Consider the following 24,929-nt stretch of genomic DNA (forward strand, 5'->3'; position numbering starts at 1 on the left):
TCAAATTTCATCTTCTGTCTCTTTCTCATGAGCTCATTCTCAATCTCTCTCTCTCTCTCTCTCTCTCTCTCTCTCTCTCTCACACACACACACACACACACACAGGAAAAGAGAGAGAGACACTAAACAGCAATGTAATTTTGATCACTTACTTGCACAATATAAACACATCTACAATCTCGACCCTGACGTTCTTGATAAGTCAGTTGCTGTAGGCCTTGTAGCCTACATCTGTCCATCCTAAACTTAGCTGCCCACCCAGAGAGCGCACTCCTCTTCTCCACACTTGATCCATGGGAGACAGAGATCAGCTCTTACAGAGACTGTGAGTTTCACTTTATGCTCCAGCAATGTGCTGTTTTAGGAGATCCCATTATTTATGTTTGGACACTGACACTCAAGAGGATATAATTATCTCCCCGTAATTAAGCACCTTATATCTTGCAGATATCATTACACTTTCCAGGATGGGGTTTCGGGGCTATCAGTGTGGAAAGAAACTGGCTGGGGAAGACCTTTTCAAGTTAAACATGCTCTGTTTCCTGACACACACAGCTTCTTCTCCCATCTCTGCCCTCTTCTCATAGTTACCTGCACAGCATCATCCAGAACTATCGCTCCATCGACGGTCTACACTGGTTGGGCAAATGACCCGCTTCTAGTTCTAACAGCAAAGTATATCAGATCCATTCCTCAGAGAGAAAATATGGGGAGGGACTAGAGGAGTAAAGATCTGCTTTTAATTTTATGAATATGTATATGTGCCACAAGTGCACAGGTCCCCTTGGGAGCCAGAAGACGGCATGGATGGCCTGGAGCTAGAACGTCAGGCAGTTGTGCACTGCCTTCTATGAATGCTGTGAACTGAACCCAGGTCCTCAACAAGAGCAGCACAGCTGATTAAACAGAATGGGAAAGAGAGCTCTCAGCAGAGGATTATTAGAGGTGGGCAGCAGGAGAGCTAGGATTTTATTCTGTTGGCAAGACTATAATGAACTGAGTTCCCATTACAACCTGACACTGTCACCTACAAAGTTTATGCTCAAGAACCATGGAACTGAGTTACAAGGGAAAAAAAATATACATACATATATATATATATATATATATATATATATATATATATATATATATCAGTGTTGGTATCGGAGCCACTCATAGCTGTCTTGAATTGTGTGCAGCCAACAGGCTGCAGGTTGGACATGCCTACAAGTAAAGGGTCTTGCTTGACAAGTGTGCTTGTGACCGTGACTTACACCCACTCAGACTCAGCCTTCCGAGAACAGTCCATGACACTGTACACAGCCCTCACCATGCTCCTTGGACACCAGATCCATAAGTAAAAACAGCTTTCTTTAAAACTTGAAAGCCAGTAATAAAATATGGGTTCCACTGGGGGAAAATTGGAAGATCTCGACAGGAAAAGGTGACGTACATGAGAAAGGGGTGCACAGCACCAGGGTAAAGTGGGGGCGTGAAATGGATGTGCTGGGGACACTGAAAAGAGAAAGCATCAAGTTCTGGAGTCTACAAAACAAAACTGACAGGACACAGCAATTGGTGGAAGAGAAGAGAGAAATGCATAGGCAGGGCAAAGGAGAATATACTCGCTAATTTGCTTCCACTTGGGGACAGTAGTGTTATTCAAGGAGACAAAGGTCGGGAAGGAATGTCTCCTACAGTCAACAAAAGCTGCCAGCAAGAGGAAAGGCTCCTGATCTGAAAGAGAGAGGGATTCAGCACAGGTCATGTCACAGCCTTGAAACAGGGCCTCTGCCATCCAGTCCAGGAGAAAGTCTACAGTCATAAAAAATACTCAGGTGTTTGCCTCCAAGACACCAGCGCTTCATGAAGCCAAAGACCAGGGCATGGCTAATGTATCTTTAATAGATCTGCTGACCCCTTCCAAAAATTCAATTTGCCTTCCTCGGCTTGCTGTTTTTAATTAGGGATCTTCTTTGAAAGGCCTAAGTCAGGGCTGTTGCCTTGGTCCAAATATTTATGTAATATTAGGTCTCCGCTGGCCAGGGCAGGCTAATGGCACATAGAGTTGGAAAATGTTCCTAGGAGCTAGTTCAGCTAAGCTGACACCAAGACTTTAATGGAAGCTGTCTTCTGGCAGATTCCTTTTCATCTTAGCTGTGCTGGAATCCCTCAGTGACATATCGTTTCATGACACTACGGGCATATCAGGGTCCCTTAATCAGGGCCTGTGATTCACCTCTCTAGTCTCTCCCTAGTGACTTGTCTAAAGAACATGATCATCCATGATGCCCATATTCCCACCATGTCCTTCTGCTTTGTCCTCCCTGGTGAAGGACACCTTTAGTCCACACTGGTGAAGGAAAGCTCATCAGGAAGTCCATCCATCCGCTCCAAAGAGTCTCATCATTAAGAGCTAGACACGTCATAAAACCAAAGATCTCACTGCGGAGAAAGGGGCTTTCAAAAAAGAGACAGAAGCATTGCCGAAACAGCTCTAACACGGCAGCTCCAAAGGCAAGTTCGGATGTGCAGAGTTAGGACTGGATTCCTGGACTGCAATTGGACCCACAGCAGCCCACTTGGAGCAGGGAAGATGAAGTTTCTACCTTTACAAACTGAGAAGCCATTGCTAAAGGCACTGGGACTTGTTTCTACTGCACTTACTGGCTTTTTGGGACCCTAGTCTATTTGGATGCAAAGCTTCCTAGGCTTGGATGGGGGCAGGGGGGGCCTTGGACTTCCCACAGGGCAGAGTTCCCTGCCCTCTCTTAAGGAGGGAGGGGTAGAGAGGAGGGGGAGGGGGGAGCGGGAAGGGAATGGGAGGAGGGGAGGAAGTGTAAATTTTTGAATGGAAAAAAATAAAATTAAAAAAAAATTGCACATAGTTAGAGTCTGTGTGTGCACACAGTCTTTCTTCCAATTATGGTACATCTTTAAATGCTTTTTTTTTCTCATCCTAGGAATTAGCAGATAAGGAAACAAACTGAGTTGAGAAGCAGAGGCCTAAACAGGGAGCTTGGTACTCTCCGTGCTTCCATGTTCCAGCTCAGGATCACGTGGATAAAGCATGCTACTGTACAGCATCACTTCCAAGGATGCTGTAGTCAGGCTAGCATTTATTATTTTAATTAACTTTTTTTCTTTATTTTACATACCAACCACAGTTTCCCCTCCCTCCTCTCTTCCTGTTTCTTCCCCCAACTCCTATTTCCCTCCTCCCCATCCACCCTGTGTCTCTATTCAAAACTGGGCAGGCCTCCCATGGGTTTGACTATAACATGATACATCAAATTTGAGGTAAGACTGAGCTCCTCCCCCTGTATAAAGGCTGGGCAAGAATGGGAAGCAGGTTCCCAAAAGCCAGCTAACCACCAGGGACAGGTCTTGATCTCACTGCTAGTAGTCATACAAATATACCAAGCTATACAACTGTCACACACATGCAGAGGGCCTAGGTTGGTCCTATGCAGTCTCCCTAACTGTTGGTCCAGAGTCCATGGTCTCCCATGAGTTTAAGTCAGCTGTCTCTGTGGGTTCCTCTGTTGTGACCTTGAACTCCCTGCTTGGTATAATCCCTCCTCCCTTTCTTCAGGAGGACTCCCAGAGCCCAGTCCAGGGCTTGGCTGTGGATCTCTGCATCTGCTTCCATCAGTCACTGGATAAAGGCTCCGTGATGAGAATTAGGGTAATCACCAATCTGATTGCAGTAGATGGCCAGTTCAGGTACCCTCTCCACTACTGCTAGGGGATCTTAGCTGGGGTAATTTTTGTGGATTCCTGGAAGCTTTCCTGATACCAGGTTTCTCCCTACCCTCTGTCCCACCCCCAAACTGCCTCTTATTCCCAGCCTGCCCAACCTGCTCCCTCAAGTTCCCACGCTCCCACCCCTACCCCCAGTTTACCCAAGAGATCTCTTCTATTTCCCCTTCCCAGGGAAACCGATGCATCTCTCTTTGGGCACTCTTCATTATTTCAGCTAGCATTTGTTAAAATCCATTCATTTGCTCCTTTCAGAAAACATTTAGTGAATCAAAGGTTTACCTCTGTACTACGTGATACAGCTTATGTTTATATACATAGGCAGTTACATACACTTGGCTCTCCACATCTATAAAGTTCCACACTGGAGAATTCTACCAAGTACAATCAGTGGGTGAAAGTACTTGCTGCTAAGACTGGCGATGTTATTTAATCCTTGGGACCCACATAGAAAAGAGAATCAGCTCCCACAAGTTGTCTGCCGACCTCCATCCACAAATGATGGCATGTTTGTGTGCACACACTAAATAAATAAGCCCTTTTTAATTAAGAAAAATGCATGTATTACAGTGCTATACACAATGAAAGATAATTTAAATTTAAGGTAAATATAAATTATATAAATATAAAACTCAATTCAAATATATCAACTTGAACACATTTCCATTTTTTTTACATTGGCACAGTAAAATGTCAAGAAATGTTTAATCATGTAAGATTTGGATTTTAAAAAAAAAAAAAAAAAAAAAAAAAAAAAGATTTGGATTTTATGCCCCACTAGTAACATCTGCTTTCTTCTTTCTTTTTTTTTCTTCTTATTTTTCTTTTTTGTTTGTTTGTTTGTTTGTTTGTTTGTTGTTTTGGGGGTTGGAGGGGTTCGAGACAAGGTTTCTCTGTAGCTTTGGAGCCTGTCCTGGAACTAGCTCTTACAGAGCAGGTTCGCCTCGAACTCACAGAGATCCGCCTGCCTTTGCCTCCTGAGTGCTAGGATTAAAGGCATGCGCCACCACTGCCCGGCCAACATCTGCTTTCTTAACCATGACAATGTCATCAAGGTGCTGGGTTTCGAGATTGAGGAGATGGCTCAGCAGGTAACGCACCTGCCTGAAAAGCACGTGTACTCAGGTTCAGATCCCAGCAGCCAAACAAAAGCCAAGTGAGTATGGCAAACCATCTGTAACCCCAACTGCAAGAGAAGCAAACATGGGGAATTCCCCAGAGCAAGCTGGCTAGCCAGACTATGTGAAACCGTGATCTCGGGGCTCAACACGAGATCCTGACTCAACATATAAAGGTGAAATTTCATAGAGGAGGACACTTGGCATCAGCTTTTGGCCTCCATGCACACACAAGTGCACATGTACCTGCATATATGGACCACACACATAAACAAGTATATACACTCGCACAAACATACACACACATAAAAATATATGCAGAAGAAGGAAGGAAGGAGGAAGGGAGGGAGGGAGGGAAAGAAGGAGGGAAGGAAGCAGTTCAGTGTTTTTGGTTCTGTTGGTTTTTGAGACAAGGTCTTCCTATGTAGCCTCGGCTGGCCTGAACTCACATAGACCAAACTAGCCTTGAACTCATAGAGATCCACCTGCCCCTGCCTCCTGAGTGCTGAGATAAAAGGCCTGGCCCAGAACGTAATTTTTTTTTTCATTTAAGAGTTATAATATCTTATAATTAGGGAAGTGTGAATTTTGATGTATGGTTGGGAATTAAGACTAAGAAACTTAAAACTGCGTGTACTGGCTATGTGCACAGCTTTCTCCTGCCACTGTTCTCTAAGCAATAGAGCAGAACAATGATTGACACAGCACTCACAGCATAGGAGCTGTCAATCATCCCTTAAAGACCATGCAAGGCATTCAGGAGAGCATGCATGGGCTCTATGCAAATACTACACCATTGGTGAGCACCCGAGGATTTGGGTACCCGGAGGAGTCCTAGAAACCAATGATGTCGTTATACAGCGTGTATATGCACACGTAGATATATAGTGAATCATACATCCACTAAATACAAATATGGACCAACTAATTTATGAGCCATAAATAGGTAAATTTTTTCTGATTCAAAAATTCTAGTTATGTGAAAGTAATTTTGTATGGGGAACCACAGCAACATAAAAATGAATTATAGGAAAGAATGCCACATACCTCACACGGAAGAAATGTAATGTGCTTAATATATGAAGAGGGCTTACTTTTTAAGAAGAAAATGAACTATGACAATGTGGGAAATGGACAGGAGATGGGAACAGACAGTTCATAGACGAAAACCACACGTGAGACTGAAGTCAGGAAAATGCAAGTTCAACCTTCCTCAGGAGTGCATGTGAAAACCACACTGAGGGCTGGAGAGATGGCTCAGTGATTAAGAGCACTGGCTGCTCTTCCAGAGGTCCTGAGTTCGATTCCCAGCAACCACATGGTGGCTCACAACCATCTGTAATGAGATCTGACGCCCTCTTCTGGCGTGCAGGTATATATGGGAGGCAGGATGTTGTCTACATAATAAATCTTAAAACAAACAAACAAAAAACAACAACAACAAAAAAACCCACACTGACACATCACATCTAATGCACCAAACTGGAGCAAGATCCAGAAGCATGTTCTCCATGGAGTGTGGGCCAGTCTGTGAAGCAAGCCTCTTCATGTTGTGCTGGGAATGCAAAATGAAGGGGAGCCCCCAGGGAGGGGAACTCTTCAATATTTGACGGACTGGTGTAGGCTTTTACCCTCTGACCTGGTAATCTTGCTTCTAGAACTCTCTTCCTGAAGTGAGACAAGCAAAGCACTTGTGTGTAACTGGAAACGGTCCAAATGTCCATGAATAGAGGAATGACAGAAAATAAATTATGGTCTACTTCTACACACCCGTGCGCGTGCACACACAGACACACACGCAGTTTAGATGTTTTAGGTGGGAGGGAGAAAGCAAAGCTTGGAAAACTGTCAGTAGTATGCAGCAATTTATCTAAGAAAGAAGGTAAAACTGGGCCTGAGAGATGGCTCAGCCAGGGGAGCAACCTATCACCAAGTCTTACAACCTGACTTTTGTAGATAGATAGATAGATAGATAGATAGATAGATAGATAGATAGATAAATGATAGATAGATGATAGATAGATAGATAGATAGATAGATAGACGACAGATAAATCTATATTTTAATAAAGAAATCAAGAGAAAGTAGTGCAATTATATACATACATGCATGTGTGTATTTACATATGTATGTACTTATAAAAAGGAAACAATAGTAATATAAAAAAAACTAAAATGTCTATAGGACATAATGTGAGAAAGTAAACTCAAGAACCATGTTAATGTCTACCAAATTATGAGACAAAATTAATTTTAAATGAAACAGACATTTTTAAAAAATCAAAGATTACTGTATATCAAATTGGTAGCTTAACCTCACATAGATGAGTTACTTCAATGGACTGACTGTACATCCTGTGGGTGTGTAGTCTAGGACCAAAGTAAACACAAATATTAAAATGTTTGTAGCAAGCACAGTTAAATACTTATTTTTTCAAAATTATTTTATTATTATTTTATGTATACAGGTGTTTTGCTTGCATGTATGTCTGTGTACCCAGTGTATACCTGGTACTCCCAGCAGCCAGAAGGTTCTTGGAACTGGATTTTTGTGGGTGCTGGGAATTGAACCCAGGTACTCTGGAAGAATTCCCAGTGCTCTTAACTCTTAATCACAGAGCCATCTTTCCAGCCCTATATACTTATTCTTAAATATTATATATTCATAGGATCAAGCACAGGAAGTGTTCTGTTAATGTCCTTAAGAACCCCAAGATTTTAGGTACAAAAATAAAAATAAATATGAATATAAGGATCAAAGAAATTAAATAAAAGCTCTCTGCTCCTGAGTTTGAATTGGAAATGACAGCATAAATACACGATTTACTTTTTGTACATAGAGTCTTATTTCTAGCTCTGTCTACCAAAACAAAACAACAACAACAAAATGAACAAACAACAACAAAAAAAAACAAATAAGAAAACAACCTGAAACAGATGACCGTATGATGGATGCTACTTGGGGGCTCATCTCTCTCTCCTTAAAAGTGAGGTACATGGTCTCACCTCTGCAGGTGTTCTAAAAGTTGAGAGTTCTCAGCTAAGTCAGTCCCCGCTTGGCGCTTGGTAATCACCCTCAGCCAAAAGAGAGCTGCTTCCCAAAGCCAGAAACACAGCCAGTGACTTGTCTAGAAGAGGGTAGTAACCTAGCATCTTATTATATAAAGGCGGTCCACCCAGGTCCAGAGCTCTGTGATTACTAAGTGAGGTTCGTGTTTAAATCCCGCCAAAGTTCGACACCTCGCTTTACTGAAGCCTCCCTTCCTCACTTCTTCACAGATGCTGATCCCAAAGACGCCTAACAAATTCTTGTATACATCTGCGTCTGTCTGTTTTTAGAAAGTCCATCTAGAAACACTAGAAAACATCCAAGGGTTCCTTGGATGAACAACCAACTCCCAGTCTGGGAATGGAAATATACAAGATGAGCCTGGAATTTTTTTCTATACCAAGAAACAAGGGAGGTTGTCAAAGACAAGGGAAAGTCAAAAAGATTAAAAAAAAAAAAATCTAGAGATACTTCCACCTGCTGAAGAGAAGAAGCATGAGTCTCACAAGGAAAAGCAAAGATCTTCGACAGATTATAGCATATCAAATAGGATAAAATTCTTAAGTTCACATGCCAGTGCACGTAGGCGTGTTTTGTGTATACACAGCTAGCTGTATGCATGCACAAGAGTGTGAAAGACAGAAGATGACCTTACTGTCATTACTGAGCATCAACCAATGTCTTTTGAGACAGGCTCTGTGGCTTGTGCCTGGAACTCACAAACTCGGTCAGGCTAACTGGCCAGAGCCTCGAGGATCTGTCTGTGTCTGCGTTCCCAATGCTGAGATTACAAACACACACCACCACGTCTGACCTTTTAAAATCGGTTCTAGGGACTGAACTTGGCTCCTCCTGCTGGCATAGCACGCCCTTTGCTGATAATCTCCTCAGCCCCCATAGTAATAATTTTTAAAAGGAGCACAGTACCTAGGTTACTTTTGGACCCGACTCAAGAACCAACTCACTATTTTGTGAAAGTAAAGAGGAAAATCTAAAACTTTATCCCGCCTTCCTGTGAGGATTATACTTTAGAAAAATAATACAAGAGTTAATGAGGAAAATTTTTCTTCATAAAAAAAATCCCAATAATTTGAAAACACAGCAGTGGAAATAACCTAATGGCATAATAAAAAGTAATTATTTATATTTAAAAATAAGTTGAGATTTTAAAAGTTGACAGTAACAACTGAAAAGAAGTTGGTGTGACTATACTGAATGTCACAAAAAATAAAATTTAAGATAAAAATTGTTACCACAGTCAAAGAACATTTCTAGTAATAAAAATGCCAATCCATCAAAAGGAAGGCACAAGTACTATAAACATACTTAGCAATAGAGAAAAAAATATGATGTAAAAAATAATGGCAGAACGTGGGGGAGAAATCATTGGAATTTCTATATCCCACCTTCAATAACATATGGAACAATTATACCAATATCCGCAGGGAAATAAAGATGATTCAAACATGATGGTAAGCCAACAAGATCTGACAGAGACTGAGCACTCCAGCTAGGAAGAGTTCATTCTCTGTCTCTCTCTCTCTCATGGACATAGATCACTCTCTAGTGCAGACCACAGCAGCTAAGTCATAGAACAGCCTGGATAGATTTTAAAGGGCACTAGCCGTCTCTCATCACTCTGACAAACTATTGAAAGTAATCAACTTAAAAAAGAGAACAGGTTTGTCTAGCTCACCATTTCAAACATTTCAGTACATCATCACTTGGCCCTGGTGTCTTGGACCTATGGAAAGACAAACAGCACAGCATAGTGGGGTGACATAGGTCAGCCTCAAGGCAACCAGAAAACAAAGCCAGTAAAACTGAGGGGGGTGTTAATATAATATCCTCATCAATAGCACAACTCCAGTGTACTGCCTTCCTACCACCGTCTCACTTCCTGATGATGACATTACCTCTCAATAGTTCCATAACCAAGGACCCAGCCTCTATCTGACATATACATGGTCGTTTGAAGACATTCAAGATTCAAATTACAGCATAGATGATAGATAGATAGATAGATAGATAGATAGATAGATAGATAGATAGATAGATAGATAGATAGATGTACAGATGGATGGATAAACGGACAGATAGAAAAGTACACCAACCACAATGGGATACAATTATACATCAATAACAAAAGAAAATCTGATAATGATTTTTCAATGTGGAAATAACACTCCTTAAGGACCAATGAGTTAAAGGGGATTTTTTTTAAAAAAAATGCAATAAACAAAAACAAAAAATCAACAAAATTACAGGGTGCTATAAAACAGTGACTAGGAAGAGCATACAGATTTATATACCTATATTTAAAGAAAGAAAGAACTTATATTAAGAACTCTCCCCTGAAAACCACAGGAAAAGAGGAACGTTAAGGCCAAATTTAGTACAAATAAGAAAATGATGACTACACTTGAAATGAATGAAACAAAATAAGAATAGGAATACAGAAGATTCAGAAGGCCAAACACTGGACATTTTTTCCCAAATCAATAGAACTGACCAATCTGTAGCCACACTAACCAAGAAGGAAAGGAGGAAAACCCCAATTAGCAGAACCAGCGGTGGAAGAGGGTATGCCGCTCACTGTTGGCCTCCTAGAGGTAGGAAGAACTGTGAGAGCATTCCGTGAACAAATTTATTGCCACACATTAGATAACCTATGTTCTAGAAAAAGTAAATTGCTAGAAATAGACAACTTCCAGAATATAACTCAAGATGAGAAAGCAAATCTTAATGAGCTTGTAAGATACTTAATTGGCAACTTTACAACTCTGGGTAGAAAAGCTGAGCATCAACAGCTCTGTTGAGTCCCATCCCTCCTTCGCATGGATTTTTGAGCAAACTTTTCCAAAACCAAGAAGAAGAAGATGCCCTCCCCAACTCTATAAAGTCAGTACTCCTGTCTTACCAAGACTAACACACAGACACTAGAAGGAAACTCAAGACCCTTGTCTCTGTGCATACGGATGCAAACATAATCAATAAATCACTAGCAAACCAAATCCAGTAGCATGTCCTGGTAGGGTTCCATTGCTGTGATGAAACACTATGGTCAAAAGAAACATGGCTTCTAACAGTGCATGTAAAAAGCAGCGTGAGTATAGGAACCCAGAGGCAGGATCTGATGCAGAGACCATGGAGGGGTGCTGCTTACTGTCTTGCTCCTTGTGGCTTACTCAGCATGCTTTTCTGTAGAACCCAGGACCACCAGCCCAGGATGGCACCACCCACAATGGGCTGGACCCTCCCATGTCAATCACTAGCACCATACAGATGTGCTTACCATCCGATCTTATAGAGTAATTTTCTCAAGTAAGGGTCCCTTCTCTATGAGGACCCTAGCTTATGTCACGTTAACATAAAAGCTAATCAGCACAACATATAAAAAGGATTCTACACTTTGACCATTCAGGTTTAGCTGAATGCATGGCTAATTTTTATATGTAAATCAGTCAGGATATTAAAACATACTGTCCTGTATATAGTCCATTGTCCATAGAAATGCCATAATACATTGCATCATCAAATATGAAACATCCCCGACAAATAACACATACAAACAGGAAGTGCATTGCTAGTCACTTGGAGCTGGAAGAAGGGAGAATTGGGATTGTTAATGGGTATGGATTTCTTTTAGGAGTGATAAAAATATTTTGGATAAGAGAGCCATCCAACCTTATGAATATAGTAAAAACAGAATTATACATAAAAGTAATTTGTACATACATTATTGCCTAGATTCTGCATATGAGAATCACTTCTCCACCTGAGCCATCTTGCATGGAGGGACACTCATACAGATGTTTGTAACAGTTGATACTCCAGGGAAAGAGTTTTAGAGAATTTGAATGGACTGGGTCAAGCTCCCAGTTCCTTCCTCCTGGACTCTCTTGCTCTGTTCAACTTTAACAGTCCTTTGTGTCCACTTTATATGAGCGTTTATCACACGGTAGTGTCACGCCTTCTGTACCCACGCCTTGCTCTGCACAAACGCTGAACGTCTAGCCCATCCGCAGCACTCGGCTATCCTCTCTACACTATAGCCTCTTTTGTTAATGACCTGTCCTTGTCTGGAAAAAGACACTCATTTTTATTTGAAAGAATTCACAAGAGCTATTTCTGCTCTCAGGAAGAGCAATAGCAGAAAGATCTAGATCAGGCCTGGCAAAATTCGGAGACTCCAATGGCCAACCAGTGAAGCCAAGCAAATAAACGGACAGTTGGGGGACTATAAGGCATTCTTCACAGTTACACAGGGAGACACTGCACAGCACCTCAGTACTTTGGGGGGATTCAAGGATAGACTTACCAGTGTTCGTGGAGAAACAAAACTCTGATTTGTATGTAGGATAGCTGAGCTGACCCACTAGGCTTTAAACACTATACAACTCTAAAAGAACTGTGTTTCTGGGCACACTGTGACCTGAGCCAGTCTCCTGACAATTCCAGTTCTGTGACATCCGTGTTAAGTTAGACATAATAGGACCCTTACTGCAAGAGTAATAGTGATCTTTCTTCAAGTCCAAAACTGCAAATGTTAAGAAAAAAAAGTGGCGCATGGGGGAAGGAATATGTGTAACACACTAAGTTGCTTTCTTGCTGTTGTTTTGTTTTTCTGATTTAAGATACTAAGGTAGGGCCTCATGTAGGTCAGGCTGACTTCTGACTCACTAAACACCAAGGAAAACTGAACTTCTCATCTTCTTGCCTCTGCTCTCAAGTGCTAGGAGTACAGGAGTGTGACGCCATGCCGGACCTGTATGCTGTGCTAGAGATCCAACCCAGGGCTTCGTGTATGACAGGCGAGCACCTTGAACCATTGCCAGAACTTTCTAAATCTGGCTTTTGGTATGATCACAAGCTGGTGTAACCTTTCCAGACCCCTGTTTATTTCATCTGTCCATGAGATGTGACAATGAGAAGAACTTCCCCATCTGCGAGGAAAAATAACTTCCTCTTTTTTGCTACGCTGTAAAATACTTTCCCTTCCTCTGATGACAATGACCGACTGTCAGAGAAACTGATGCAGAAAGACAGCGCTTACCCTCGTGGTGGTGATGTCACACACTCTGCCCTCATCCTGCACAGTGGAACATCCATTGTCATCCGAGAACCTTCTCCCTTCTTCCCTTGCTGGAGTCTGGGGTGCACACAGGCATTGAGCGGCTCAGAGAAGAGAAGCGTGTGGTCCTCAGGTTGTACACGCCAAAGCAGATGCTGTGAAGTCAAGTTCACCTGCAGAGGAAAGCATCAATCAAGCTGTCACTCAAAGTGGAAACAAAACCAAGCCATTTGATCACCAACACAGTGCTCTGGGCATGTTTTACTGCTTAGATGCAAACCTTCAAGCCCCATGGAACTTCTGTGGAGGAACTGGTCTCTCTCAGTTAAAGAATGCAAAAATAAAAATTCCCAACCAAGTAAGCCTTGCCTCATGGTGACATTCTCCCATAGGTCTATGCTGGCTATCAAGCATCTATCCCTTGATTTTTTTCATGCTTTCCAGTCAACATCAGTTCTAAAGGGGGAGCGGGTAGTCATGGAGAAGAAACTATTGATGTAGAGCAGAAGACAGGCAAGAAGTGTCTGCGGCTACATCAGGCATTAAACAAACGCTCAGTGTGGTTGAAGACCTTCTAAGGCCCTGGGATCTCACACAGGGCAACCACTGCAACACCCCCAAGAGCTCACAGGCCCTAGACCAAGTAAACATGTGAAAACAAACATGTCTGAACAAGATCCTGGGGACAGTGCAGGATGAGCCAGGGAGGAACACAGTTTACAAGCTGGCCCCAACGGGGACACAGCGCACCCTGACACTCTACGGGGCTAAATTTCCCCTTGTAAGAGATAGTCATGAGAACAAATCCGAAGTGAAATGCAGATCCACGTCAGGTGAACGCCTCAGGCGGATCTCCTGATAGGAAAGCAGAGAAATCTCTTTATGAGGATGGAGAAGAGGGCTTGAGAAGTTAAAGGCTCCTTGTCCTCCTCCTGCCCTTTAGCCTACACTTCTTCCTCTCCCCCCTTCTCTTCCCTGCCTCCTGGCAGTACCTTAGACATTCGCCTCCCAAGCAAAGGCAAAAATGCTACAGTGCCTAATCTTTCTACTCGGATACCTTTCCAACTTCAACATCCTGTAAGAGAAAGGAAAATTAACCCTGAATAGCTTTCATACTCTATACTCATTACCAAAGGAAGACAATCAGGAGTACATGGGCTCTTGGCTAGAAGTCCATTGCTTTGGCCCAGTACGGAACTCTCGGGTCTGACCCAGGGACACATGGGGAGGTCATCCAAGCCTATCCTCTAAACAGAAACCTGTACCCAGGGAGGCCTTACAGTTGATATGTCATAAATAAATGACATCCCAAACAGCAACTTCCTCCCTGCCACCTAAACTCGAAATTTGTGTGCCTTCCTAGATTTTTCTATCACCCTAATCACTGTCGAATGATGGAAACTGGGGAGATGGCTCAGCTGGTAAAGCCACTTCCATCTTAAGCATGAAGACTTGAGTTTGATCCCTAGAGGCCATGTAAAAACGCAGGATGTGGTATCCTATCTTTATAATCCCAGCAGGCTGAGATGGGAAGATCCCTGGGCAGCTCCCGGTCAATAAGAGCCTCTGCCTCAAAGGAAGTTGTCTGCATTTGTACCAATCCATACCATCCTAAGATCATTTGTGTTCTACATGAACCCATCAAGAAATGATAGCTCGCATTTCAGAGTCCCCCACACGACATCAGGTACATTTGTAAGGCTTTTACAAACGTCTCCGCAACCTTCAACCACGGCATATGCCAAGTATTATTCTCAATGTAGAGGTGGGACATCCAGACCCAAAGATGCTACCTGCCCGCAGTTCACACAAGAAATGACAGGACCCAGGTTCATCTCACTGTAAAAATCGAAGCTCCTCTAGTTATGGTCAGGGAAGGCTGACGAAGGATTGAGGGAAGTGCGCCAAACATAACCCAAAGCATCAGACTTGGGGGAAGGAAGTGTGGACTCACTTACTCTCCCCTTCCTGTTTCACAACCCCACCCCACATTAGTTGTGCCTACCAAGGTCATCAGGGTTGATAAGTTCGAACAAAGGTGTCATAGGTTGTGATTTAGCACAGAACAGGCTTCTGACTTTGCAATACAGTCCGATCCTGGCAAAAACCATCACACTCCCTCAAGGCCCTATTCTCTCTGCAGAATGTCTCTTTTCACAATAACTGAATTATCTTTGCCATTTCCTCCAGCCTGGCTATTTTTCCTGATGAGTTCGCTACAGCATTCAAAAATGTACACAACGGCAAACTCCATTATTGAGGGGAAAGGTGAAGAGCAAGAGACATAGTAGACGCGTCCCTCATCCAGACCCCTAACATCCAATCTTAGAGCCAAGGCCAGAGAAATGGAAATGGATTGCGAACAGGGACACACAAAGGGCTCTACGGATTCCCTGGCCCTCACCGTAGATATGCAAAATTGACCTGGTAAATAAAGAAGAAACTCCTCGTGGCACTGCAGTACTGGCCTGTGTCCTCTGTACCCATGCAGGACTCCGTATGTCCCCATCCCTGCTACACCACATTCTTCTGAACTGTTATCTAGACTGAGAAAGCCGCCAGTGAGGTATAGCAGCCCACGAGCGAGCTTCATGCTAATTATCCCTGTCATACAGCTTTGCTTCACACATTTTGTTCAAACCGATCCCCCTCTCCCAAGCCAACAAAATTAGAGTAAATTAGAAGGGAAAAAAATCAATACAGATAACAAAAAGCCACTAGGCAGAGGCAGAGGAGGTAACTGGGCAGGACAATATGACTGCCAATACTATCCACACACACACACACACACACACACACACACACACACACACACACAGTAAATGCAAATGAAATCATCCCATCCTGGGTGCTCAGCCCATTCTGCCCCCACAAAGGAGCATCTCAAGGCAAGATCAAAGGTCAAAAGTCAAACTCTCAGAGGTTCGGTATTCTTACTTATTTATTTATTTAATATGCATACAATATTCTGTCTGTGTGTATGTCTGCAGGCCAGAAGAGGGCACCAGACCTCATTACAGATGGTTGTGAGCCACCATGTGGTTGCTGGGAATTGAACTCAGGACTTTCGGAAGAGCAGGCAATGCTCTTAACCACTGAGCCATCTCTCCAGCCCCAGGTTTGGTATTCTTAAATACTCCCAAAAACTCCCTTGCACTGACACTAGGCTCCAAGAGGCACTTCCTGGAAAACAGAGACCCGTGCACCTTGCCAACAGGTAACATATGAGCTACGCAGACAATATAATCTCTACCCTTGGTATTTACCAACGCATAGAATTTAGTAAAGCGGAAGGAGGCTTATTTAAGTAAGTTTTCATGTAAGTCTGTGTCTTCGTCAGGGTTTCTGTCGCTGCTGTGTTCCCCTGACAGTGAACAATTTGGGGAGGAAAGGGTTTATTTGGCTTACACCTCCACATTGTAATTTATCACTGAAGGAAGTCAGGACAGGAACTCAAACCAGGCAGGAACCTGGAGCAGGAGCTGAGCAGAGGCCATGGAGGGGTGCTGCTTACTGGCTTGCTCCCCATGGCTTGCTCGCCTGCTTTCTTATAAAAGCCAGGACCACCAGCCCAGGGGTGGCACCACACACTGGGCCTTCCCCCATCAATCACTAATTAATTAAATGCCCTACAGCTGGATCTTATGGTGGCCTTTTTATTTTCCCTCCTTTCAGGTGACTCTTGCTTGTGTCAAGTTAACATAAAACTAGCCAGCAGGGTTTGATCAGGTTTTTGATTCCAGAAAATGAGTTTCTGAAGTTACACAGCTGGCCTTGATCTGTGACAAGTGTCCTACTCCTGATCCAGACAACATCTTGATCTTACAAACTTCCGCAGTAGACGTCTCCACCTTGGAACTGCTGCTTCTAGAGAGTGGGGTGATTGTTTCTCGGGATAGCGCCCCACAGATTGTAGGATATGTCATGGTACTGATACCACCTACTGTATATAATACCAAGGTTAGGACAGTGTGGAATCTCTCCCGAGTTGGCAAGATATCGTAGCAGCTAAAGGTACTTGTCATGGAGGCCAGTGATGTGAGTTCAGTTCCCGGGACTCACACAAGAAGGAGAGAACCAGCTCCCACAAGTTGTCCTCTACCTACTACAAGCAGGCCATGGCATATGCATGTGTATGCACACACACACACACACACACACACACACACACACACACACACACACACAAATAGATAAAGCCCAATAAGACATGCTTTTAAATGTCTCCAGTCCCTGTCAAGTGCTCTGCTTAGGAATCAAATTATCTCCAGTTGAGACCAGAACTCTAGAAATGAGCTAAAGGTTCAGACCCCTGTTTGCAACTCAGCATGCAGTGACCTTCCCTAAGGACAGGACCCAGGGACTGTCCTCCAACACCTATTTCTTTAGAGTCAGTCATGTCGTTTCATGCCATGATGTCAGTCAACAGAAACTTTAAAAATAAGGAAAGATAAGAGATAAAGGCAGGGAAGATGGCTTAGTAGGTAAGGTTCTTGCCACACAAGCATGAGCGCCTGCGTTTGGATCCCAAACACACACAGAAAAGCCAGTCATGAATGACGTATACCTGTAAACGCAGCCATGGGGAGCAGAAACAGGCAGGCTCCTGGAGGTCACTGGCCAGTCAGCCTAGCCAAGTAGCTGAGCCCCAGGTTCAGTGAGAGACCCAATCTCAGAAAATCAGGTGGTGACACCAGCCAGTGCTGTAATAGGGACGGCGGGGCTGCGTCCCCAGCCCCGCCGGCCGCCTGCTAGCTTATGCCTCAAAATAACAACACACAAACTGTATTCTTTTAAACACTGCTTGGTCCATTATATCTAGCCTCTTCTCGGCTAACTCTCGCACCTGGACTAGCCCATTTCTAATCATCTGTGTAGCACCCCAAGGTGCGCTTACCGGGAAGATTCTGGCCTACGTCCATCCTGGGTTGGCGCTTCATCACGAGTGCCTCAGAGAGCAGAGCTATCACGTCTACCCGGGAGAGGGGAGTATGGCGTCTCTGAGCTCACTTCCTCTTCCTCCCAGCATTCTGTTCTGTTTACTCCACCCACCTATGTTCTAATTTATCAGGACAAGCAGTTTCTTTATTTAATTAACCAATGACCTTCCTCCATCAAGTCAGGGTCTGAGTTGATGTCCGTGGTTCCTGTTACCTTGGAGAATCATGTGGATACGCGTGTCTGATCAGCCACCTGAGGTCATGCCGGTGTCCTAGAATCATTCTGCTGCCGGGGCCATACTGATATGGGTGGCCAGCACTGCCACCAGGGCCATGGTGACATCCAGGCCTGAGGTGCAGCCAAGGGCCATATGTAGGTCTGTGGACCTGCTGCAGCTGAGGTCTGTATTGATATCTGTAGCCCATGTTACCACAGGAGACTATAGGAACCATGCATGTTAAAATCCGAGGGCTGTACTAAGCCAGTATTGCCCTTCGATGGTCCTGGAAAAGCTGACCCTGTCCCTCACTGGCCACTGCAGCTGAAAAGTTGTCCCCACCCCTCACCACAAGAATGGGAGAGCTAGCCTTGATGGCTTGGGTGTAGAAGAGCTGGCTCTGCCTCTCGCCTGAGTGGGAAGGCAGTCGCAGTGGCCAGAATGACCAAATCAGATACACCCAGACCCACATCCGGGGCTTTGAGTTGGCACACCCCAACATCTACCCCATCTATGACTACGGCCTGTGGGAGCACACGAAGGGACTGGCCCTGTGGAACTACAGTCACAGGATCTCCATGACTCAGGGAAACAGCAGGATATCCGAGAGGAGTTTCGGGGGACGTCCAGCACTGACAGTGTACTGGAAGCCAAAAGCCTTGAACCTGACCAACCATACATTACAGTGAACATCTGCAAGTAACGCTGACTGTCCAGGGGGTGTCCTGTGTGACACACTGCAGCTTCCAATGACACGGGGACAGTGAAGAGGTGTGGAAGAGGCAGTAAAGATGGAGGAGCAAAGTGTGGTTTTGTTTGTTTGCTTGCTTGCTTTGTTTTGTTTTGTTGTTTTTAGGTAGTTCTTTTAATTTTCTTTTCGGGGCACACTATGGGGTAAGGAGCAGATGTGGAAGTGCATGATATGGAAGTGCATGATATGAAATTCCCAAAGAATCAACTGAAAGAAATTACACTTAAAAGAAATAATGAAATGGTAAATTGCTAAGGATAGCATCTAACATTGACTTCTACCCTCTATCACACAATCACACAAGTGTTCATGTACCCACACACTCAAACATGTATGCACACATGTGTACACACATGCACACACAAATGAACACACACATAAACACACACATGCACAAAGCAAATCTAAGCTTCCATTAACTCTCTAAGTATATGTGACTTAAGTATAAGAATAGAGGTTTATCTCTGTGAGAACCTGCCTTGTGTTTCCTAGGACGACATCCCATGCCCATATACTCATATGGCTTCGAGTATATAGCCCGCTTTCTGCAATAACAGTGCTCCTACTGAATACACCCACTCCTGGACAAAGCTCTCACCTTGTAGAAACTCAGTGAATATCTTGGAGAGGAAGAAAGTTCAAACACATGTCAGTTTTGTGGCCTTGCCGCCACCATCAATCACATACCTATTTTTAATAAAACCTGAGGGTAACAAAATTATAGGAATAATAATGGAAGATGAAATTCCATCCTGCCTGTGTCTTGCTTAACTAATGAGAATTTTCATCCAGTGCTTTGCTCCAATAATATTAAAATATCACAATCAGGCTTCCATAATTGGATTTAGTGGGCTCGGAGAATTGGACTGCTATTTAAATCCGCTAATCCAAAGCCATCAGAAGAACACACCTTCCAATCCATGCTGACAGTGGGTCACCACTAATATCCCTGAACTATGATCTTCCTTCAAATCATCAAATCTCAACAAGTATTTTAATAAGAAAAACTCTTAAATTCACATGATAAAAAAAAAAAACTCTGATCAGCCCCAGAAGGAAAATGAAAGCTTCTCAGGGTCTAATATATTCAAGGACTAATAATAAATTCATAGACATTCTGGTTTTCAGTGAGTAGCCTATTGAATGCTTCCTAAAGCGAAGTCTCTAAATTCTGCTTGAGAGATGAGTCTAAGTTCTGTTTCTCTCTTGAGCATGTGGAATGAGTGAAGGAGAAAGCATCTCCAGCAGTCCCTAAGGCCTGGAGCATGCGTAACTAAACACCGCCTTCTCTCCTCGGGTTCTGTTTCCAGACAACCTCCCCTGTGGGACAGAGGAGCAGCAGGCACACAGCTGAGTCACCTCCCCATGACAACCAGGGACAGAAAAGCCCAGACCACCAGGCCAGAAGCTGCCTGGGGAGGTGTTCCCACATAGATAGATCATCACACAGACACTGACCCTACTCAGTCACCCCTGGGTATTAACAGGGCTCTTAAGTCACTCTGATAGTGGTCTGTGTGGCTGCCACCCTTCTACTGGCCTCAGGAAGGAGCTCTTTTGGCTTCATGTAACCAACCTTGCCCGGGGTGGCTGAAGAAAGAGGTTCCCACTGCAGGCAGGAAGGGAAAACAGCCAGATTGGAGGCCTGAGATCTTACACATCCTAATCTTAGCCTGGTCTCGCTCCCTTTCCGTGCTATGAATGACAAACCACGGTGCTGAATCACTGAAGAACAGAGGAAGGGAGAGCCAACAGTTCTGCAGGGTGCAGGGGAACAGTGTAACATGACGGTAATAGCAGTGTGTGTTTACTGTAGGGAGGCTTTGCCTGGGGGCAGTGTAGCCAGAAGGCCCACCGCTCACATTTCCAGTAGCATCCTGTGCAAATAAATCATCACAGTGTTAAAGATGCGTGTAGGAAGATGTCCAGCGCGCCATTTATTATTCATAAGCTTATGCCAAGAGCCACCTAGATATCCATCAATAGGCAGACCCTATAGCCTGGAGACAGCCGTGGAGTAGAGCCCTCTGCGCTAGTCAAACTCGCTGAGAGAAGGATAGTAGTAACCTCTGGGATCAGGTGGGCCCTGCTCTGTGGGTTTCCATTCTAGGCTCACTTACTCTCCATCGCTCTCCTGTCTTGGTTTTGAGTTTTAGTTTCTTTGTTTCCGAAGACAGGATCTCAGTATCTAACCCTGTCTGGTCGTTAGGCCACTATGAGTTCCAATCTGGCCTTGTCCTTGTAATGTTCCTACTCCACCTCCTAAATACTGGCATTGAAGGTATATAGGCACAAAGACACACAGCCTGTGAGTAAATGGGGCTTTTGCATTCATTTTACAGGTGAGGAAAGCAGTGAACAAGGAAGTTCCTAACTCTCCTGAGTCAGTGACTACTTTAAAAAAAAAAAAAAGAAAAAGAAAAACAAAAAGAATCTCATGAAGACAAAGGCTGACATCAAACTCACTGTCCAGCTTCAGCTTCTGATCCTCCTGCCTGCACTAAGGTGCTGATCCTCCAGACAGGCACCGCCTTACCCGGCTCATCACAAACCCAGAGTCTGTGCTGGCAGCAAAGTCACTCCCCCTACTAAATGAGCTGCAAACCCACCCAAGAGGCAGCAACAACTACTGCATCATGGCTCCATGATCTGAGCTCAAGCCGTGTTCCAAAGTCATTCTCCTAACCACTACTACAATCGGTCCTGTCAGAAAAGACAACTGAGATACCCTGTATGGCGTGGTCCTGCTTTGTGAACAATGCCTGAGTTGACAATAGAGTGACAAAAAAAATCTGTGATAACACACACCAAAACGATGTGTGCATTTTTTCTGGATGATAGAATTTGGCACGATTCTTGCCTTTGACTCTGCATTTGTCAATATTGTGTAAATGTCTTGAAGAGTGTTAAGGCTTATAAAATACTTGGGAAATGGTTACATCAACATGGAAATTTAAAAGGGCACAAGAAGCCTGGGCCAGGAGTTGAACAGGAAGGGAACGAGACATAAACTGGGGGAGATTTACGGCATGAGGGTAACTTAGAGATGTGCCAGTGGTAGGCTCCTCCACCAGGGTGTCCCTGTGTCCTGAGTAGAATCGCCAGCTGCTTTAATTCATTGAAAGCTGCTTTACCCCATGGGCTGCCTGGAGAAACAGAGGACGAAAGGCAGTGTGGAGCTCACCCTCAGAGCTTACAGGAGTCAATCACAAAGCAATCAGGTAAATAAGGAACTGCCGCAGAATGCAGAGGCCTGTCAGTTCAGAAGGGGGATCATCCCTGCTAGAGGAGGGTGGGAACATTGGGGCCAAACCTCGCTGAGCACAGCAGGTGTGATCAAAAGACACAGCATGAAAGGCAAGTCCAAATGGGAGAGGAAGCTCCTGCCAAATCAAGGAAGAGGAAAGCCTCGGGTGGGTATGAAGCGCAGGTAAGCACGGAGTTCAGCCGCAAGGGAGCCATGAACTCAAGACCCTGACACAGTTTCTCTTCTTAAAATGTCCAAGGAACTCCACCTGTGTGTGTCACCGCTTTCCTGAGCTAGGATGAGGGATGTCCCAGGGAGAGAAAACTGGCTTACTTGAAGCCATACAGACTCCCCTGAAACAAGGAGTCCATACTGCCGACCTCCAGAAATGCCTATCCATAAGAAAAATGTCAGAAATGGCATACACACACAAAAAAAAAAATTCTCCAGGCATAAGTGCTGTTCCTTGGATATCTAGAATAGAAAGTGCCCTTGGGTACCTCAGTCCTCAGGAATTCCTGGGATCTGAGAGGGTCAATGACTAATTCCAGGACAGCCATCAAAAAACGCATGCAGGAACAAAACCATGAACTAGTTTCGATAATCCAACCCTCTTCTCATAGCCTCCTCTGTCCACAAAAGGCAGCACAGGGATCTTAGACGGGGTATACCTTGACTTTTACTAACTCTAACTGAAAATGAGTGATTCCATTAAAACAGGCTTGCCGTAGTATTAACAATATGGCTCCTGCAACAATAGACATTCTAGATAAACCCCAGCTCATAAAGGTTGCTGCAGGCTCCAAGAAACACCACTCAGGCTCATAATTATTCTGAATTCACAGCCATCACATACCTACTCCTAAGTCTTCTATAATGACTTCATAAAGAAGCACAAATATTGCTCAATCATAAATTGGTTTTAGTATTTTGATGAATGTGTTTCAATAGGTTGAGAGTCCTTTATATCCTGTGGCTTTTCTGTTTTGCATCTTGTTTTGCATTTTAAAACACTGTTCCAAAGAATGATCCATCGCTTCTATGATGGCCCTCCTTGACTTATTTTACTCATTAATATTTGTCAGTCCTTAGAATATACTTAGAAATCGGGCTGGCTAGGTGGCTCAATAAGTAAAGGGGCCTGAAGCCAAACCTAAAACCCTGAATTTGATTCCTAGAACCCATGTTGTGGAAAAAAAAAACAATTCTCACAAACCCTCTGATCTCCATATGCAAGCCATGGCACACATGTATGGGTGTGTGTCAAACGCACGCGCGCACATACACACACACACACACACACACACACACACACACTAAACTAAAAATGCAATGAAACAAAAACTACAGTCTATATACATACACTAAGAAACGCATGCTTTCTACTTGTTTATCTTGTTCATTAGAATTCTTAGTTTCCTGTAGACATCACAACACAGCAGGTGCCTGCACCCCCATCTGAAACAGAATAGGCTCTTAAAAATTATTTGCTGAATCAATTGACAAAAATTTTTGGTGAACTTTTCACACAGCTTGGTCATAAGCTACTGCCATTTCATGTTAACTTTTAAAGTTCTCTTGCCCCTTAAGTTAAATGAGAGAAAAGAAGGAAAAAAAACCCACCACCAATGTGCTTTTGAAATTATAGTCACAACTTCAAATAGAAAAACAGCTTATTTATCAGGTACTGCAGATGGGAAACACATTTTCCCTTCATCAAAGGCAAGTCAACTGTAATGCACTCACACATATACACATACACACATACACACACATACACACACATACATACACACAAACACACACACATACACACGCATCATTGCATCAAGTGTATTGTCAAATTCAAACAAGTAAAAAAATCAGTAATAGGAAATAAAGCCAATAAAAACACACTTGGCATTTTGTAGCAAAACTGGTTGACAAAATCATCACACAGAATCTACCTGGCACATCATAAATGAAAACAAGCAGTGTTTAGATTCGCGGCACTGGTAATAAACCATCACCATGTGCTCATATAAATTCATAGTCACCACAGTGAACTAGAGATGCCATGGGAAGATCTAAGCCAGCAGCATAGGAACACAAAAGCACCTTATCTCGTCTGTCTCCAGAATGGTTTTGTTTTAATAGCAAAAAAGAAAAGAAAAGAAAAAAAACACTTCTCTTGGAATTCTCCACTAAACCTTGCTAGGTCTGGACTCCTCCGATTTTCTTAGAAAACATAGCCAAGGGCTTCGGGTGTGACTCGGTGATGGAGTGTTGGCCAAGCACTCACAAGGACCTAGGTTCAGTCCTCTGGACTATCACACCCCCAAAAAACTGTTAGTCAAGGACAAATAAAGTACTAGATGACATCAGTCACAGACCTGCTGATGAAGATGTTCTCAGGTCCTTCAGATATGAAACACACACACTGAAACCTCACAGCAATACACCTGTGTAGACGTGTGTCTACATGGGTGCACCTATGTGGTCAGAGGCAAACTTTGGGTATCTTCTTCAGTAACTTCTCATCCTGTGTTTTGTGACAGGGTCTCTTATCAAACAAGGAACTCAACAATTCAGCTAGGCCTGTTGGTGAGGGAGCCCCAGAATCTGCCTATGTCCACCTCCCAGAGCTGGGATTATGTGTGTGCACCACTGTGCCCACCACTGTGCCCGTCTTTTTAGCTAGGATTCTGGAGTTTGAGCCTCCGTTTGCGTACTTGCTCAGCAAACACCTTCCCAGCTGAGCCATGCCCGTAGCTCTGCAACACAGCTTTCTGAAGTCATTTTCTATACTC

The 24,929-nt window shown here is 43.7% G+C and overlaps 1 protein-coding gene across 2 annotated transcripts in view; it reads right to left on the minus strand.

Moving 5' to 3' along the window:
- Kcns3 (potassium voltage-gated channel modifier subfamily S member 3) overlaps positions 1-24,929 on the minus strand; it is a 46,916-nt gene that overhangs the window by 2,267 nt on the left and 19,720 nt on the right. For both annotated transcript variants that reach the window (XM_075984018.1, XM_075984017.1), the window contains exon 2: positions 12,967-13,157. The gene's annotated coding sequence lies outside the window, so the exon portion shown is untranslated. The remainder of the gene's footprint in view (positions 1-12,966; positions 13,158-24,929) is intronic.

This window comes from Microtus pennsylvanicus, chromosome 8, assembly GCF_037038515.1.
Source record: "Microtus pennsylvanicus isolate mMicPen1 chromosome 8, mMicPen1.hap1, whole genome shotgun sequence".
In the NCBI taxonomy this organism is placed as follows: domain Eukaryota; kingdom Metazoa; phylum Chordata; class Mammalia; order Rodentia; family Cricetidae; genus Microtus; species Microtus pennsylvanicus.